This window comes from Giraffa tippelskirchi, chromosome 5 (genome assembly GCF_054371585.1).
Source record: "Giraffa tippelskirchi isolate mGirTip1 chromosome 5, T2T-mGirTip1v1.2.pri, whole genome shotgun sequence".
Classification (NCBI taxonomy): domain Eukaryota; kingdom Metazoa; phylum Chordata; class Mammalia; order Artiodactyla; family Giraffidae; genus Giraffa; species Giraffa tippelskirchi.
In genome coordinates, this window is record NC_137279.1 from 79,812,744 (window position 1) to 79,831,718 (window position 18,975).

The 18,975-nt window shown below is 40.4% G+C and overlaps 1 protein-coding gene across 11 annotated transcripts in view; it reads left to right on the top strand.

Moving 5' to 3' along the window:
- The window catches only part of GPR161 (G protein-coupled receptor 161), a 77,822-nt gene that overhangs the window by 19,860 nt on the left and 38,987 nt on the right, over positions 1-18,975 (top strand). For 4 of the 11 annotated variants that reach the window (XR_014053378.1, XM_081489220.1, XM_081489217.1 and 1 more), the window contains exon 2: positions 7,379-7,495. The exons of 5 other annotated variants lie outside the window; for them this stretch is intronic. The gene's annotated coding sequence lies outside the window, so the exon portion shown is untranslated. The remainder of the gene's footprint in view (positions 1-7,378; positions 7,496-18,975) is intronic. 2 more of the 11 variants (XM_081489221.1, XM_081489215.1) reach the window with 1 other exon arrangement.

An 18,975-nucleotide genomic window follows, 5' to 3' on the forward strand; every position in this document is an offset into this window, starting at 1 on the left:
AAAAATTTTTGCTAAGACAGGCATGCCTGAAAAGATAATATTAAAGAACTAGATATAAAGGGTGATCAGGGTCATTGTGGGGATGGGATGTTCCAGAAAGGCTTCTTGAGACTTTTCCTGCTAAGGTAGATGTAAGCACCTTCAGATGTTATTCATATAAATGTCAGCAAGGGCTTATGCTTTTGGTATCACTTCAGATGGAAAAAAGAAAATGCTTAATTACAGAGAGCTCATGTGAATCAATAACAGTGTAAAAGATGAATTCAAATTTTATTGACCACAATAGCATATTTATTGTGAAGAATTTATTATTGAAAAATAATAGTTCACATATGTGTGCAACATCATTTATTTGGTCTACAGACAGTAACGGCCACCCAGACTTTGGGAATGCATGACTTAGATAATGTGTGATAGGATAGTTTATAGAGGAAATAAAAATAAGAGGGAAGCAAGGCAACCACGAAATAATCTCTACCTTGTTATGCAGATCTGTGCAAATATCGTCTGCAATAATAGCTATAGTCTCTTCAAGAAATTCATGTTTTTTAGATTTAGCCTTTTGGAAAATTCTAATACAAGTCGTTCAGTATATAACATTTATCTGCACTTATCTATTTGTCTTTCTGGTGGCATAAAATCCAATAGGACTTGACAATCTTTCTTTTAAATTCAGCAGTTTCCCTTTTATAATTTAAGAAAATATTAAAGTTAAATGGGAGCTCTGAGCTGTTTCAAGCTGTTTCAAAGCTCTGAGCTTTGTTTTTCTTACTCGTTTGGGCCATATAAATACAGTTAGCATGTCATTTATCTGGCAAAGTGCTGAGAAGTAGAAAATTGACCTTCCCCAAAGGTGCAGAAAGGAATGGCATCTGTCTGACAGAAGCCATACCTGGAGAACTTCGCACTGAAGCCCTTCCTCAGTATATCAGCTTCTACTTTTTATTTTATTTTATTTTATTTTTTTAATAAATTTATTTATTTTAGTTGGGGACTAATTACTTTACAATATTGTAATAGTTTTTGCCATACATTGACATGAATCAGCTTCTACTTTACATAGACCTTTCCTAAGCTTGACAAGGAAAGCTACAGGTAAATACTCTCTGTATAGGGAACAGGGCAGCCAAAGTTTGAATACATTATGGAGAAAGTTTCAAAAGGAAACTATGCAAGGCACACTTGGTACTGAGTTGACCAAAAAGTTCATTCTAGGGGACTTCCCTGGTGGTCCAGTCATTAAGAATTCATCTTGCAATGAAGGGGTCACAAACTGGAACCATGGTCGGGGAACTAAGAACCCACATGCTGTGGAGCAGCTAAGCCCTCGTGCCACAACTAGAGAATCTGTGTGCCACAGTGAAGATCCCATGTGCCAAAACTAAGATCCAACTCAGCCAAATAAGTTTGTTGCTGTTCAGTTGTTCAGTCTTGTGACTTTTTGTGACCCCATGAACTGCAGGCTTCCTTGTCCTTTACTGTCTCCCAAAGTTTGCTGAAACTCATGTCCATTGAATTGACAATGCCATCCAACCATCTCCTCCATCACCCTCTTCTGCTGCCCTCAGTCTTTCACAGCATCAGGGTCTTTTTCAAAGAGGTGACTCTTCGCATCAGGTGGCCAAATTATTGGAGCTTCAGCTTCAGCACCAGTCCTTCCAATGAATATTCAGGACTGATTTCCTTTAGGATTGACTTGTTTGATTTCCTTGAAGTCCAAGGGACTCTCAAGTGTCTTCTCCTTCTCTGACACTACAGTTTGAAAGCATCAATTCTTTGGTGTTCAGCCTTCTTTATGGTCCAACTCTCACATCCAGACATGACTACTGGAGAAACTGTAGCTTTGGCTATACGGATCTTTGTTGGCAGGGTGATGTCTCTGCTTTTTAATATGCTGTATAGGTTTATCATAGCTTTTCTTGCAAGGAGCAAGCAGCTTTTAATATTATGGCTGTAGTCACCATCTGCAGTGATTTTTCGAGCCCCCCAAAATAAAGTCTGTCACTGTTTCCATTGTTTCTCCATCTATTTGCCATGAAGTGATGAGACTGGATGCCATGATCTTAGTTTTCTGAATGTTGAGTTTTAAGCCAACTTTTTCACTATCTTCTTTCACTTTCATCAAGAGGCTTTTTAGTTCTTCACTTTCTGCCATAAGGGTGGGGTCATCTGCATATCTGAGGTTATTGATATTTCTCCCGGCAATCTTGATTCCAGCTTGTGCTTCATCCAGTCCAGCATTTCTCATGATGTACTCTGCATATAAGTTAAATAAGCAGGGTGACAATATACAGCCTTGACGTACTCCTTTCCCAATTTGGAACCAGTCTGTTGTTCCATGTCCAGTTCTAACTGTTGCTTCCTGACCTGCATACAGGTTTCTCAAGAGGCAGGTCACGTGGTTTGGTATTCCCATCTCTTGAAGAATTTTCCACAGTTTATTCTGATCCACACAGTCAAAGGCTTTGGCATAGTCAATAAAGCAGAAGTAGATGTTTTTCTGGAACTCTCTTGCTTTTTCGATGATCCAAAGGATGTTGGCAATTTGATCTCTGGTTCCTCTGCCTTTTCTAAATCCAGCTTGAACATCTGGAAGTTCACAGTTCATGTACAGCCTTGATGTACTCCTTTCCCAATTGTGAACCAGTTCGTTGTTTCACGTCCTGTTGTGATTGTTGCTTCTTGACCTGCATACAGATTTCTTAGTATGCAGGTAAGGTGGTCTGGTATTCCCATCTCTTTAAGCCAAATAAATAAATTGATTAAAAGAAAGAGGTGGTTTTTTTTTAAGTTCAGGTTTTTCTGTAAGATGTTTTGAAAAAACCTGAACAGACTTTTTGGCCAACCCAGTATAGAAGGAAATCACATTGCCCTTACCAGCTTGAGGGAATCACTGTGTTTTCAGTCATATAATAAAGACTCACAGGGATAACCCCCTAGCTGAGTAACTGGGAAGCTGATCAGTCTTCTCTAAAATATCTAAAGAGAACATTCCATTAGCACTGAAATCTGAGGTCAGAATTCCATTTATCTTGGTATTTAATGATCTTGAGTCATCATGAAAATCATTATGATCTGTATACCTTATTTTAAAATATAGGAAAATGTGTGATAGATTTTCATGAATTTTGCCTAAAGGCTTGATACAGAGTTTTGACATTTTAAGGTGATAAAACCCCAGCAACTCATAAAACTCATGTTTCTAGAATGAGGCATTTCCAAGGATCAGCTTGGGTTTTGGTGCATTTTTGAAGGGGAAATTGTTACTGGAGGCCCTGTCTCTCTCACTCTTTTGTGTGTGTGTGTGTGCATTTTTTAAAAAATTGAAGTGAAGTTGATTTACAGTATTGTGTTAGTTTCAGGCGTATAGCAAAGTGGTTCAGTTATACAGACATGTTTTGCATCTTCCCTGCAAAAAGTTGTCGAGATGCTCGGAGAAGTGGTAGTCAGTTGGTGAGAGGTCAGGTGAATATGGTGAATGAGGCAAAAGTTCCTAGCCCAATTCATTCAACTTTTGAAGCATTGGTTGTGAGACCTGTAGCTGGGTGTTGTTGTGGGAAGAACTGGGCCCTTTCTGTTGACCACTGCTGGCTGCAGGGGCTGCAGTTTTCAGTGCATCTCATCAATTTGCTGAACAGATGTAATGGTTTCTCTGGGATTCAGAAAGCTGTAGTGGATCAGATGGGCAGCAGACCACCAAACAGTGACCATGACCTTTTTTTGGTGCAAGTTTGGCTTTGGGAAGTGCTTTGGAGCTGCTTCTCAGTCCAACCACTGAGCTGGTTGTTGTATACAATCCACGTTTCATTGCACATCACAATCCAGTAGAGAAATGGTTCATTGTTGTGTGGAATAAGAGAAGATGACCCTTCAAAAATGACAGTTTTTTTGATTTGAGGTCCATTCCCCTTCTCATTTGAGGAGGGCGTGGCAATCCACTCCAGTATTCTTGCCCTGGAGAATCCCAGGGACAGAGGAGCCTGGCAGGCTAAAGTCCATAGGGTCACACAGAGTTGGATATGAAAGAAGCGACTGAGCTTGCGTGCACAGCTCATGAGACACCCACTTGTTGAGCTCTTTCACCTTTCCAATTTGCTTCAAATACTGAACAAGTGTAAAATGGTTGACATTGAGTTCTTTGGCAACTTCTCATGTAGCTGTAAGAGGATCAGCTTTGATGACAACAACAATTGGTTGTTGTCAACTTCTGATGGCTGGCCACTATGCTTCTCATCTTCAAGCCTCTTGTCTCCTTTGCCAAACTTCTTGTACCACCACTGCACTGTACATTTATTAGCAGTTCCTGGGCCAACTGTGTTGTTGATATTGTGAGTTTTCTCTGCCTCTTTTTGACCCATTTTGAACTCAAATAGAAAATCTTTCAAATTTGCTTTTTGTCTAACATCAGTTCCATGGTCTAAAATAAAAATAAAATCATCAGCAACTGATAAGTCATTAGCAAAAAAATAGAATAAAATAAAGAGATAAATGCACATTAAAATGATGTATAACATGACTATTATTTAGAATGTATTTCAATATCAAATGATACATTTTAACAATGCAAAAACCATAATTACTTTTGCATCAAACTAATAGTATACCACATCAAGTCAGGGATCTGTTGACAGGAAAAAGGGGAAGATTGTTATTGACTGGATAATAAATAGTGTTTGCTACATCTGCAAAAATAATTCTTTAAAGGCAAGATAACGCCTCGTGTGCAAAGATGTCCAGTGTTCCATTGTTAATTCACATTTTCATTTATCACATATATTGGGCACCTGTCATTTGCCAGATGCTGTTCTAGGTGCTGACCCCAAAATGTACAGACCCAAGATTTCTTACTGTCTTGTATGCTCCAAGAGAGAGACATTAACAAGATAAGTAAATGAGTACATACACGTGCAGTAAGGAGGAAAAGTAAAGAAAGGGAATGGGGCCATGAAATGTTAGAGAGGGGTATGAAATGTTAGGTTGTGTGGATTGGGAAGGTTTTGCTGAAAAGGTGACTTGAAGACTGAAAGGAAGTGAGAGAGCGCCCTACAAAGATACCTTGGATAAAGGCATGCCAGACATAGGAAGCAACAAGTGCAAAGGCCCTGAGGTGGACACATGCTTGATATGTTTGATAAATAGTAATGGCAGTTAAAAAAGTAATTTTTATTATGAATTTGGACCAGTAGTGGAGAGCCAGATTATGCAGGGCCTATTCTAAGTGATAGGGGAATACTTTTGGGGTTTTGAATAAGCAGTGACTTGTTCATGTGTTTTGACCTCTGTTTTAACAGGCTTACTCTGGTTGCTGTGTTGAGGATGGGAACAATGGCGGATGCAGATGCTTTCTCTTTAGTGAGAAAGCGATTTTAATAATGCAGAGAAGACATAACGTAACCTGGACCAGTGTAATGGTAGCAGAGATAGAAAGACATAGTTGAATACTAGATACATTTCAAAAGTAGATCCATTAGCCAGTAGATTTGCTAATGGATCAAGCAGGAGATATGAGAGAAAGTGAGGAGTCAGGAATGACTTCAGAGTTTAGGATCTGAGCAACTGGAAGGATGAGGATACCACACATGAGTTGAAGAGACATGGAAAGAGCAGATTTGAGGGGCAAAGGATTTGAAGTCTGATTCTGGACACGTTAGGCTTGTGGTACCTGTGCCATTCAAGTAGAGATATTGAGTAACCAGGCAGGAACTCCAGGGAGTGGTATTGGCTTCTCTCTGCCTGAGCACCAGCTCCTAACCAGACCCTTGGTCCATTTGCAGTGTGAATCACCACAGGCACATCTGGCAGCATCATCAGGTAGACTTGGACCAAGCTTGAGCAGGCCTGACCTTTGGGATTTGCTGGGATCCCAGCTCCAGGCAGGCTGGCCTTCGGCCAGTGTCTGTGGAGGCTTTCCTGAGCCTGCCCTGGGAAAGCTGGCATTTCTGCTCTTCTACCTGGGGAAGTAGTGTGGTCCAGGCTGTAGTGAGGTCTTGCTTGACCTTCAGGCTGCTAAGGCCTCCCCAGAGAGCTGTGGTCAACCCGCCACTGCCTTCTCTCCCTTTTCCTAAAGGACTTTTCTGTTGTCTTTGTCATGACTTCAGCTGGTTGTTTGTGGATTTTCTGGGAGGCTGAAGTGAACCCTCCCCATCTGTGTTGGCCAGGAAACACAGGACAATGATGACCACTTTCAGTGTTGCTGGGGAAGGCTTGGGAGTGAGGCCAGCGGCCCTTTGAAAAAATTCAGCAGTCCATGGCTCAGAGTCCACCTTGGCTTAGTACTGAGTGTTCCTCACATTCTCTAACATGCATAACAAAAACTGCACCAGAGGAGCTTGATGAACAACAAGTGAGGTTTGCTTTACCATGTGATCTGGGGACAGTGCAACATGATGAATTGTTTTACTCAGTGATTTTACCTTGGAAGTCACTGCTGGACTAGTCCCTAGTGAGGAATAATCTGGTGCAGACATAGCTTGTGTTTCCTCCTCTACTGCAGGAGGAGTTTACTCTATATACTTTCTGAAGTTCTTTTCTTATTCATCAGTGGTTGAGACACCGTGAAGATGGCTGACTTCCTTCATTTCATGACTCTCTAAATACCATGGGGAGAGAAGTTAAAAAGAAGATACCCTGCTATATTTTTTCCAACTTTTTTATTGCTGTAAAATAAATATACCTGACATAAAATTTATCATCTGAGCCATTTTTAAGTGTACAGTGCAGTAGTATTTGGGGCTTCCCTGGTGGCTCAGAGGGTAAAGCATCTGCCTGCAATGCAGGATACCAGGGTTCGAACCCTGGGTTGGGAAGATCCCCTGGAGAAGGAAATGGCTACCCACTCCAGTATTCTTGCCTGGAGAATCCCACAGATGGAAGAGCCTGGTAGGCTACAGTCCACAGGGTCGCAAAGAGTCAGACACGACTGAGTGACTTCACTTTTCACTTTCTTTCAGTAGTATTTAGTATATTTATATGGTACAGTCATCATCACCATCCATGTCCAGAACTCTTTTCATCTTGCAAAACTAAACCCATTAAACAACTCTCTTGTCTCCCTCTTACCAGCCTCTGGTAACCACCATTCTACTTTCCGTCTCTATGATTTTGACTGCTCTTAAGTACCTCAGTACCTCAGTTCAGTAGTATTTGGGGCTTCCCTGGTGGCTCAGAGGGTAAAGCATCTGCCTGCAATGCAGGATACCAGAGTTCAAACCCTGGGTCGGGAAGATCCCCTGGAGAAGGCAATGGCACCCCACTCCAGTACTCTTGCCTGGAAAATCCCATGGATGGAGGAGCTTGGTAGGCTACAGTCCATGGGGTCGCTAAGAGTCAGACACGACTGAGTGACTTCACTTTCACTTTTCCCTTTCATGCACTGGAGAAGAAAATGGCAACCCACTCCAGTATTCTTTCCTGGAGAATCCCAGGGATGGCGGAGCCTGGTGGGCTGCTGTCTATGGGGTCGCACAGAGTCGGACATGACTGAAGCAACTTAGCAGTAAGTACCTCATACAAGTAGAATCATACAATATTTGTCTTTCTGTGACTGGTTTATTTCACTTAGCATAATGTTCTCAAAGTTCATCCATGTCGTAGCGTATGTCAAAGTTTCTTTCCTGTTTAAGGCTGAATAATGTTCTTTTATATGGATATACCATATTATGCTTCTTGTTTCACAGTCAGTGGACACTTGGATTTCTTTCACGTTTTAGCTACCATGAATAATGCTGCTATGAACCATGGTGTACAAATATCTCTGAGATCTTTTTTACAGTCAGTCGCATTTTCTATTTGTTTGTATATTTATTTTGGGCTGCAGTGCATGCTATGTGCAGGCTTTCTCTAGTTGTGGTCTGTGGGCTTCTCCTGGTGGTGGCTTCTCTTGTCACAGAGCATAGGCTTAGGGCTTGTGGGCTTAGTTGCCTCATGGCATGTGGGATCTTCCCAAACCAGGGATCAAACCCATGTCCCCTTCATTGGCAGGCAGATTCTTAACTACTGGACCACCAGGGGAGTCCCTCTCTTTGAGATCTTCTTTCAGTTGTTTGGGGTATATATCCAGAAGCAGAATTGCTGGATCATATGGTAATTCTATGTTTAATTTTTTGAGAAATTGCTGTACTGTTTTCCACAATAGCTGTACCATTTTACATTCCCGTCAACAGTCTACAAGGGTTCCAAATTCTCCACATCCTCACCAACACTTACTATTTTCTAGGTTTTGTTTTGGATGGTAGCCATTCTAATGAGTGTGAAGTGATACCTCATAGTTTTGCTTTGCTTTTCCTAAGGATCAGTGAAGTTGAGCGTCTTTTCATGTGGTTATTGGCTATTCATGTATCTTTTTTGGATATAGAGTTTTTTGTTGTTGAATTTCAGGAGTTCTTAATATATGCTGAATATTAATTTCTAGTCATATATATGATCTGCAAATATTTTCTCAATCTGTGTGTTGCTCTGTCCCTGGTATCTTTTGATATACAAATTTTTAAAATTTTCATAAAGTTCAGTTTGTCAGTTTTTTCTTTTGTGCTTGTACCTTTGGCATCATATCCAAGAAATCATTGTCAAATTTGAGGTTGTGACTTGGTATATTTTTGTATATTTTTAAAGCCTCACCCCCCCATGTTTATTTATTTCTTTCTCTCTTTCAATCAAGTTATTAGACCAATAGATCAGTAACACATTTTAGAATTCATAAATCTTTATTAATTCATTCTGCAAGCAGGGAGAGCATTCCAACTAGAGGCAGAAGCCAGAGCAAATTGGAAATGGCAGCATGTAAGCATAGCTGGCTGGAGCAGAATGTACTTAAAGGGGTTGGTGGGTGAAAGACTGGAATTTAGACGAGACCACACCATGTTGAATCTTACCTGCTGTGGTGAGTAGATAAATTGAAAGTAGTCTCATAGCCATAGGACCAAGTTGGAACACTGTTATCAAATATTCTCTTGAACTGGGCACTTAACCTTTCTGAGCCTCAATTTCCCCATTTTATTCATTTAACAAACACTTATGTGGTGCCAAATTCTATTTTAAGCACTCTACAAATATTAACTCATTGATTTTTGTCCATCAACCATATGAGATACTTATTCCTGAGCAAGGAGTATTATCTCCGTTTGACAGAGTGGGGAACTGATGCCCAGAGAGGTTAGATAACATGTCAAGATTGTAGAACCAGTAAGTAGTGGAGCTGGGATTTGAACCCAGGCTCTCTAGTTCATATCATGTTCTTAACCGTATGTTGTGCTGCTTCTCTGAAACAGGGTGAAGAGTAATCCCTACCTCTAAAAGTTATTCCAGAGATGAAATGATGTATGTAAAATTACATTGTCTGTTGCACATTGTTTTGCCGATACTGATTATTATTAGTTAATAATAACTAAAGAACAGTTTGGAAATGGATAAGATTCTCAAGGGCATAGAGAGAAAGGAATGGATCAAGTACTGAGCCTTGGGAAATGTTTTTGCTGAGAAGCAAGAGCTTAGTTTTTGAAAGACATCTGACAGAGTTATGGCTGACACCTTTGTGGAGAGGGTCATGGTCAGTGAAGAGCCCTAGACTGCAGACTTTCAATCCTTACAAGGAAATTGTTGAGGTTGGTGGTGTTGTTTGATGTATATACAGAGGGGACCAAAGCCAGGTCTGGAATCACTGGCAAACCAAGGATTCAAACAAGAACCACAGGGTCACTGGGGTTCTGACTCTAGCTTCTTTTCCATCTTCTGGTGCATGCTCCCAAACAGCCCAGGGTTTAGACCTGCTTTACTGGTGAAGTGGGATGTTTTGGATGAGGAAATTACTAGGTTTATGGTGCCCTTGTGGGGACAAGAACAAAACACTGTGCATTGTAACAGACCCTGGCCTGGCTGGGTGGACACATCTCTCTGGGGCTGCAGAGGTCAAGTCATCAACCCACCGTCTTTGGAACAACTTTCATGTGTGTGCCAGGGAAGGACAGAGGAATGCAGGGAAGGAGACCCAGGGATCCTGGGATCTCTTTCTGGCTATCAACAAGTTGTGTGGTCTGGTTTGTGGGTGGGTTGGGGGTGGGGGTTCACTGTCTAGCTTAGTTACCTTAGTGGAAGACAAGGTTGTTAATTTGAATATTTTCCCCAGCTCCACCCCCTCAACTGCTCCAGTTGGTGATTGATGTGTAAAATGCTTTGAGGTGCTGAGTTGAAGATCCCCTGAAAATATGGCCAAAATAACATCACAGTGATTTCACTTGAGTTTATTTAAAGTGGTGTTTGGAAACATTTCCTCACCTGGAGGGTTGTTTATTTGAACCTATCGTACACCTACCTATTGGCATTTGATTTCTTTAGAAGAGGGCATCTGGCAGTCCCAGCTTTTAGGCTGCTCAGCTCTTCATAAAAATGGGAGGCCACAGAATGAGCCACTGCCCCAGTTGTGTTTGTTTAAGGATATCAGAAGAGATCCTAGAAGAAACTGTTTCCTCTGGAGAAGACTTTTGAAGAGGTCAGGTATATCTTGTCATGTCCATTACCCTTGTTAGAGAGGTGCAAAGAGTCTGTCTCCTACTGTCTAGCATGATCTCACAGCACTCACCTGAGCCTTGGCCTGTGGCCTGTGGAATCTCAGGCTGTCCCTTTGATGGCCCCATTTGTAGTGGGCATTTTAGGGGTGAATGAGGCCTCCTTTTCCTTGTAGTGGCTTGTGGACTGTATCACGGATCTCCTGGGAGGTGAAAAACTTATTTATGCTTCCATGTGAAGAAACTCCATGATACTAGGGTCCATAGGTCTGTGGCATGGTCTGTGACAAGAAGAAAAGTTCTCAAGAGCTGTGCCTGAGGAGTCGGCCTAACCTTGAGAAAGGGAAGGTTCCTGGTATCGGTGTCCAGAGAGGTGGAGTCTTGATGTGCTGTATCAGATCATGGTGTATCATAGTATCGGTCAGGATTCTTCAAGTTGCAAGTGACAGAAACCTAGTCAAATTGGCGTAAGTGAAGGAGAAAATCACTGGGTCATATAACTGAGAAGAACAAGAAGATTCAGAATCGCATGTTATTTCATCAGCATTTGTGAATGGACTCATTCAGTGTTCGCCCCAGTGTTCGTACCTCTTTCTCTCTCCCTTTTGTTCTCATTCTCTTACCTTTTTTTGTCTGTGAGCTCTTTCCTTGTAGTGTCCAAGACGGCCAGCTGCTGCAATGCTGGGCCCACAGTGGTAGGCTAGTCCATCCTCCAGTTGTTCCAGCCAGTGTCCTAGGTCCTGTGACCATGGCCTCAAAACATAAGAAGGTCCTTTCCCAAAGTAAAATCAGGGTGAACTCTTCAAGTGGAAACCATAATATGAAGTGAAGGCTCACTGTGTGCCAGATCCTGTCCTAGGTGCTTGATATAAATAAACTCACTTGGTCCTCACAATTATTTGGAGAGGAAGATAATGTTCTTTTAAAAATTTCTTTATATTTAATTTTTTTCTTTTATTATGGCTGTGCTGTCTTCATTGTGGCACAGGGGCTCTTCACTGTAGTGTACAGTCTTCTCTACTTGCGGTGTGTGGACTTCTTGTGTTGTGGAACACAGGCTCCAGACCTCACAGGCTTCTCTCATTGTAGCGCATGGGCTTAATTGCCCTGCAGCATATGTGTTCTTAGTTCCCCAACCAGGGAATCCACATCCCCTGCATTGGAAGATGGATTCTTAAGCCCCTCAGAAAGATAATATTCTTTCTTACAGGAGCTGGGCCTCAAACCTAGGTAGTCTTTAGAGTCTGTACATTTAACCACCATGCCATACAATCTCTAACAAGTACAGGGAAACAGCAGGAAAAAAGTCCACTGTACGTTGATGAAAATCAGAATTCTAAGAAGGAATATGAGGTGGAACCAGAACTTATCTGAATTTATCCAATTAAATAAGGGAAAGCGAGAGAATCCACCTTTATATTGTAGTAATTCTGTTTTTGCAGTGCAAGAATTTCTAGAATTATTTCTTGGGAATTAGCATGCAGGCTGGTTTATAAAACACTATAGATACCTGTCTCAATATCCTACACTGTTGGCCTTGTTTATTAACCCAGAAGGTTATTGAACTCTCCCTCTAGTGACAAGATTTGGCTTTGAATGATTTGAGGTTGTTGTAAGTAATCTAACCCAACAGACAAGCCACTGTCTCTGGGAATATTCAAGAAAATCAAAGGCAGTTCCCAAAGAGGACTGACTGTGATGCTTGGAGCCATGTCAGTAAAGACAAGGACACATCCAGCCTTTCTTGGTGACGTGCTGAGTGGGCTAGCTTTTCCTTGTAGTGGCTTGTGGACTGGAATAATCTCTGATACGTTTATTCAAACCTCAGTTGTGTTCTAGTCATATTGTTTCTTGGAGTTGCAGCCCAAGGTGATTGAAATGCTCAAGGCAGGACGTAGGGAGAGTGGGAGTCTGAAATGCCTTTGTTTCTGGCAGCATCACTGGCCAGGAGAGTGGTGACGTGAGTCACTGTTGAATTCGCTTCCATCTGGCTTGTTGAGCCCTGAGTAGGCTGGTCGCCTGCCAGGAAGCCTTCCCTGGCTGGGATATTCCAAATCCTCTGTCTTGTTAAAGTATACCCCTGGGGGATTTGCTGGGGCTTGTGCCAGAGGCTAGGGTTTTGGATTTTCCTGGGTGGGCAGCTCTTGACCACATTCCCCTTCTGCCTTCTGGGGAGGACTGGACCAGATGATCTCAAGGACAGCAGCCAACCCTGGATCCTCTGATTCTGCAGTTCACTAGTGTCCCTGCTAATAGGGCCACTGTAGAGGAACCATGTCAAACAGTACTTTCTCCTTTTTTCCACCCATCTTGTGGATTGGAAGCTTTAACATCCTATTTTTACTTTTTTAGTGGCTACATTTGTTATGCTCACACTCATATTTGACTTAACAATGACAAACTTTTGAAGGTTAGTCATTTATCAACAAATAATTACTGATGTACCTACTATGTGCCAGGCACTTGTCCAGGTGTTGGGAAACAGCCATAACCAAGTCTCTGGCCTGAGTATAAACTAACTTGTTAGGAATATTTTTAGTCCAATCATACCTTTAAGAGCTTCCATTTTGCTTAGAGTTTTAATTTAATCTTGGTTTTAAAGCTCCAAAGTTAGTTATTTTTATAAAACTTGGTTTTGATGTTTAACTTTTTAAATTTAAATTTCATCTTTTTGCTGTTCTTATTTTAGATTCATCCATGTATTTACCATTTTCCGTTCTAACAGTTGATTCTTATACCCTACCCCTTATTTCTGGATTCAGTTTCCTTCATGAAATGTATTTTTAAAGGGATCATTCAAATAAGGAATGATCAGTAAACATTCAGTCTCTGTTTGCCTCAAAAGAATATTGTGCCCCCTCTTGAATGGTATTATAGAACCATAAGGCAAGAGTTCTTTTCTTTAGCACTTCTGTGATTATTCCACTGTTTTATGGCCTCTATTTTCTGTTTTCTTCAAAAGAAGAGTCTGCTGTTTATCTAATTATTACTTCTTTATAGGGAAATTTGCTTTTTACCATTTTCTCTGTATCTTGGTGTCATTTTTCACTGCGATGTTCCTTGATGTAAACTTTTTCTAATTTATCCTTAGAACTTGATATGCTCTTTTGTTCTAAGGACTCATGTGTTTCTTTAATTCTAGAAAATGTTCAATTAAACCTCTAAATAATACATCAACCTTAAGGTAGACAGTGTCTATCTACCCTAATGTAAGTTGGATGCTTTTGAATCAACTAACAGAAACCTAACTGAAAATAGCTTTAAAAATAATTTTTACAATTGTATTACTTTGCATAATTAGAAGCCAAGGTGAAGATGACTTCAGGATTTGTTGATTAAACAATTCCAGATCAAGCCTTTCTTATTTGCCATGCTCAGCATATTGGCCCAGCAGCTGTAATAATACCAAAGTGGCTGTCACAGCTCTGCTCTCTTGGCCATTAAGAAAAGACTTCTCTTCTAAGGTCTTTGTGAGACCAAAGCAGCTTTTCCCAGATATCCACTGACTTTTAAGAAGAAAGGGAGAACAACGATTAGTTTAGACCACTCAATACCTAACTTTCAGAACCAGGTATCTATCAACCTTCTCTGAGTCACTTGGAGGAGGATTGGACACTGAAACAAAGTCAGAGGTCTGCTAGTAAGGAAAAAAAAACCTGAAGGTGGTTTCTGTGTAGACACCCAAGAGTATCTGCTCCCTTTCGCTCTAATCTCTCCTAATCCTGCTTCTTTTGAACGTATGTTGAATCTGCTTATCCTTCTTCATGTGTGTTGACTTTTGTTGGATATTTTTGTTTTTTCAAGCTTTTTTTTGTTGCATTCTGGGTAGTTCCCTCAGAGCTGTCTTCCAGTTCACTGTCTTTCTCTTTAGCTGAATCTGTTGTTCAGCATACTCTGAGTATTTAATTTTGTTAGTTAAAATTCTGATTTCTAGAATTTCTGTTTGGTTCTTTTTCACAATTGTTATTCGTTTTTCATGATGTTGTATTTTTTCACTATGGTTTCTACCTCTTTTTCTTTTAAAGATTTTAATTATGTTTATTTTATGGTCTCTTTTATATTTTTCTATTAATCCAAGTTCTTGGAATATCAGTTTCCCTGGTTTTTGTTTTGAGGATTCTCCTTCAAGGCAAATGCTATGCATTCTCTTTCATTAAATGTTTGTTTTGTGAGTGTGGAAATTCACTGCAGAGCCATTTTGTGTCTACTTCTGCTAGCATTAATTTTTATATGAATTTATTAGCTTGCATAGTACATGATTTATAAATTTGGTACCCTCATCAGCATGGCACATGACTCAGTGTTTGATTTCTCATGGAAAAAGCTTTAGTCTCCACCCAGAGCTTCAGATAAATGACTATTTTTGCCACTTCCTTTGCTAATAAGAGGATTTTTTCTAATCCCTTTTTCATGGAGGAGGCACCCCTTCTAGAACCCTTACTCTTTATGCAGGGTACTAATTCCAGTTCTCTGCCTTGTGACACAAAGTCATCCTCTCACGTAAAAAAAATCTCAGCCCTAGGGGTTTTGAGCTAGGTCTAATAGGCTTTTGGCCACAGTTGTGAGATTACAACACTGGCTTTGAGTTTTCTCTCTGTTTTCTGTTACCTATGGATTTCCCTTTGTTTTTTCAAATTTGGCTTTTTAAAAACTTTTGGATCATATTTAACACAACATTTCCGTGAATTTGGAGCAGGAAAGATGTTCACATCAGCTGAGTTCATCACGTTTCCAGAAATGATTTCCATAATGAGTGAAAAACACCACGCTTTGCTCAAGTAAAGTAATTATACTTATAAAGTACTTCCTGTTCATTCCCTCATTTGCCTTTTTTTATTTAAAACATTTGTGTTTTATTCATGTTTATTCTATTTCACTGAAGTATAATTGTTGTACAGTATTATGTTATAGGTTTGCAAAATGGTGATTCATGATTTTTAAAGGTTATATTCCATTCATAGTTATTTTAAAATATTGGCTGTATTCCCCACATTGTACAGTATATCCTTGTAGCTTGCTGCTGCTGCCGCTGCTGCTAAGTCGCTTCAGTCGTGTCCCACTCTGTGCGACCCCATAGATGGCAGCCCCCCAGACTCCGCCGTCCCTGGGATTCTCCAGGCAAGAATACTGGAGTGGGTTGCCATTTCCTTCTCCAGTGCATGAAAGGGAAAAGTGGAAGTGAAGTCGCTCAGGTGTGTCTGACTCTTAGCGACCCCATGGACTGTAGCCTACCAGGCTCCTCTGTCCATGGGATTTTCCAGGCAAGAGTACTGGAGTGGGGTGCCATTGCCTTCTCCGCCTTGTAGCTTGTTCTATACCAAATAGTTTGTACCTCTTAATTCCCTACCCCTTTGTACCCCTCCCTTCATTGTGTGTGTCAATGTCTCAGTTGTGTCCGGCTCTTTGTGATCCCATGGACTGTAGCTCACCAGGCTCCCCTGTCTTGAAATTTTCCAGGCAAGAATACTGGAATGGGTTGCCATTCCCTCCTTCAGGGACTCTTACCGACCTAGGGATCAAACTTGGGTCTCCCACATTGCAGGTAGATTCTTTACCATTTGAGCCACAATTTATACTTTATTGAAGAGCTTAAAAAATAGTGACAGAATCCAGGTGGGTGAACCTATGATGGTGGAAAGACAAGAGGGGAACATACCTGGAAACAGGTCACTTGTTCTGTTACCTGAGCTATCTCCACTCTGATCACCACGTTCTGCACAGTCAGGAGATAAACACAGGCATTGCTTGTATTTGTACCCCTCATTGTAGCTTAGTTTATACCTAATAGTTTGTACTTCTTAATTAATTCCCTCCTATATGCCTTTGGTAGCTAGTAGTTTGTTCTCTATATCTGTCAGCTTCTTTTTATTATATTCATTAGTTTCATTTTTTAGATTGCACATATAAGTGATAACGCACAGTTATTGTCTTTGTCTGGTTTATTTCACTTAGCATAATACTCTCCATGTCCATTCATGTTGTTGCCAATGAAAAAAGGTACTGTGTTTTTATGAAAGGTGTAGTTCATCCTCACTCCCAGGGAGCAAACAGTTTAGTGGGAATAAAGAGGAGCATGCTGGTAATTACAAGACATATTAGGGGGACACAAGTTTTGCTTGGCTAAAGTAATTATACTTCATGAAGTACTTCCTGTTCATCCTCTCATTTGCCTTTTATGTTTTAAATTTCTTAATCTTTCTAACTGCATTCTGGGAAATTTCCTTGAACCTGTTTTTATATTTATATTTGAATAGTGAGTTCATGCAGATACCTGCAGTAAGCAAGCTAAAACCACAGGGTTCTGCCTCACCGTTCTCTATTCTGTGATTTGTTTCTTCTTTCTCTCATAGTTAGAAATGTGTTTCCCAATGTAAGGGTGTATATTCAGTTGCTCTACACTCAAAAAGAATTGTCAGAGAAGGCAATAGGAACACACTCCGGTCCTCTTGCCTGGAAAATCCCATGGACGGAGGAGCCTGGTAGGCTGCAGTCCATGGGGTCGCTAAGAGTTGGACACGACTGAGTGACTTCACTTTCACTGTCATGCATTGGAGAAGGAAATGGCAACTCACTCCAGTGTTCTTGCCTGGAGAAACCCAGGGATGAGGGAGCCTGGTGGGCTGCCATCTATGGGGTCACACAGAGTTGGACACGACTGAAGTGACTTAGCAGCAGCAGCAGCAGCAGAAGCAAAAAGAATTGTAAACTTAAAACACCATTAACAACATATAACCTGCTATGTATACTTAGTGGTTCTCTTGTCTATACGATATACACCATTAAGAGTTTATAGTCAAAACACTGTATTTAAAAGCTACTTGACTTAATTCTTTTCTTTGTATGATTGTTATAAATCTAACACATAGTTTGGCTTATTTTTTTTCTGTTTGCAATCTATTATACATTTACTTTTTATATACATTTTTATTTAACTTAGTATGTAAAATATTTACATAGTTCAAAAATCAAAACTGTGGGACTTCACAGGTGGCTCAGTGGTAAAGAATGCAGGAGACACTAGTTCAATCCCTGATATGGAAAGATCCCACGTGCTGCACACAACTATTGAGCCTGTGCTCTAGAGCCCAGGAGCCAGCTATTGAGCCCACGTGACCCAACTGCTGAGGTCCGAGCACCCTAGAGTCTGTTCTCCGCAACAAGAGAAGCCACCTCAATGAGAAACCCACACACTGAAACGAAAAGTAGCCTGTGCTTTCTGCAGCTAGAGAAGGACCCACACTACAACAAAGACCCAGCATAGCCAACAATAAGTAAATAAAATTTTTTAAAAATTTACATAATCTACCTTTCAAGAAAAAAATAAAAAATGTAAAAACATACTTAGAGAAGTCTACTTCCATCTGTATCTTAGTTTCTGGTTATCTTTCCTAATTTTCTTTTTGTATAATTAAATATGAAGAATGAAAATGTGTGAAGTTGCTCAGTCACGTTTGACTCTTTGCGGCCCCACGGCTCCTCTGTCCATGGAATTCTCCAGGCGAGAATACTGGAGTGGGTTGCCATTTCCTTCTCCAGGGATCTTCCCGACCCAGGGATCGAACCCAGATCTCCTACATTGCAGGCAGATTCTTTACTGTCTGAGTCACATATATTTATGTATATTTAATGTGCAAATCTGTTACTTCTTCCCTTTTCTCAAACATTTTCTTTTTTAAATAACAGCCTTAATGAATAAAATAACCCTGTGCATCTATTATTTTATATTATGAACTTATATCTTCAGAGTAAATATCTAGAAATGGAATTGCTAGATCAAAGGTTAGGTGCCCCTGTAGCTTTATTAGTTAGGTATTGCCAGATCCTCCTCCCTTCAGTTCTTACACTTTGCATTCCCATGTGGAGGGTAGGAGAATGCCTGCTTCCCCATAGCCTCCCCAGCAGAGAGTGTTGCCAAACTTTTGAATTTTTACTGGCCTGAAAGGAAAGAAATAGTACTTCAGTGTAATTTTAATGTCCATTCCTGTTATTTTGAATGAAACGGAACATCTTTTCATACATTTAAGTACAATTAGTGTATCTTTTTCTGTGAACTCTCTGTGTATGTCTTTTTTCAAATTTTATTGAGATATATTTGACACATAATACTGTATTATTATAATAAAATATTATATATTATTATAAATATTATAATATATATTATATTATATAACATAATATATTATTATATTATATATTATATAATTATTATATTATTATATGTATATTATATATATTATGGAGAAGGCAATGGCACCCCACTCCAGTACTCTTGCCTGGGAAACCCCATGGACGGAGGAGCCTGGTAGGCTGCAGCCCATGGGGTCGTGAAGAGTCAGACATGACTGAGCGACTTCACTTTCACTTTTCACTTTCATGCACTGGAGAAGGAAATGGCAACCCACTCCAATGTTCTTGCCTGGAGAATCCCAGGGATGGCAGAGCCTGGTGGGCTGCCATCTGTGGGGTCGCACAGAGT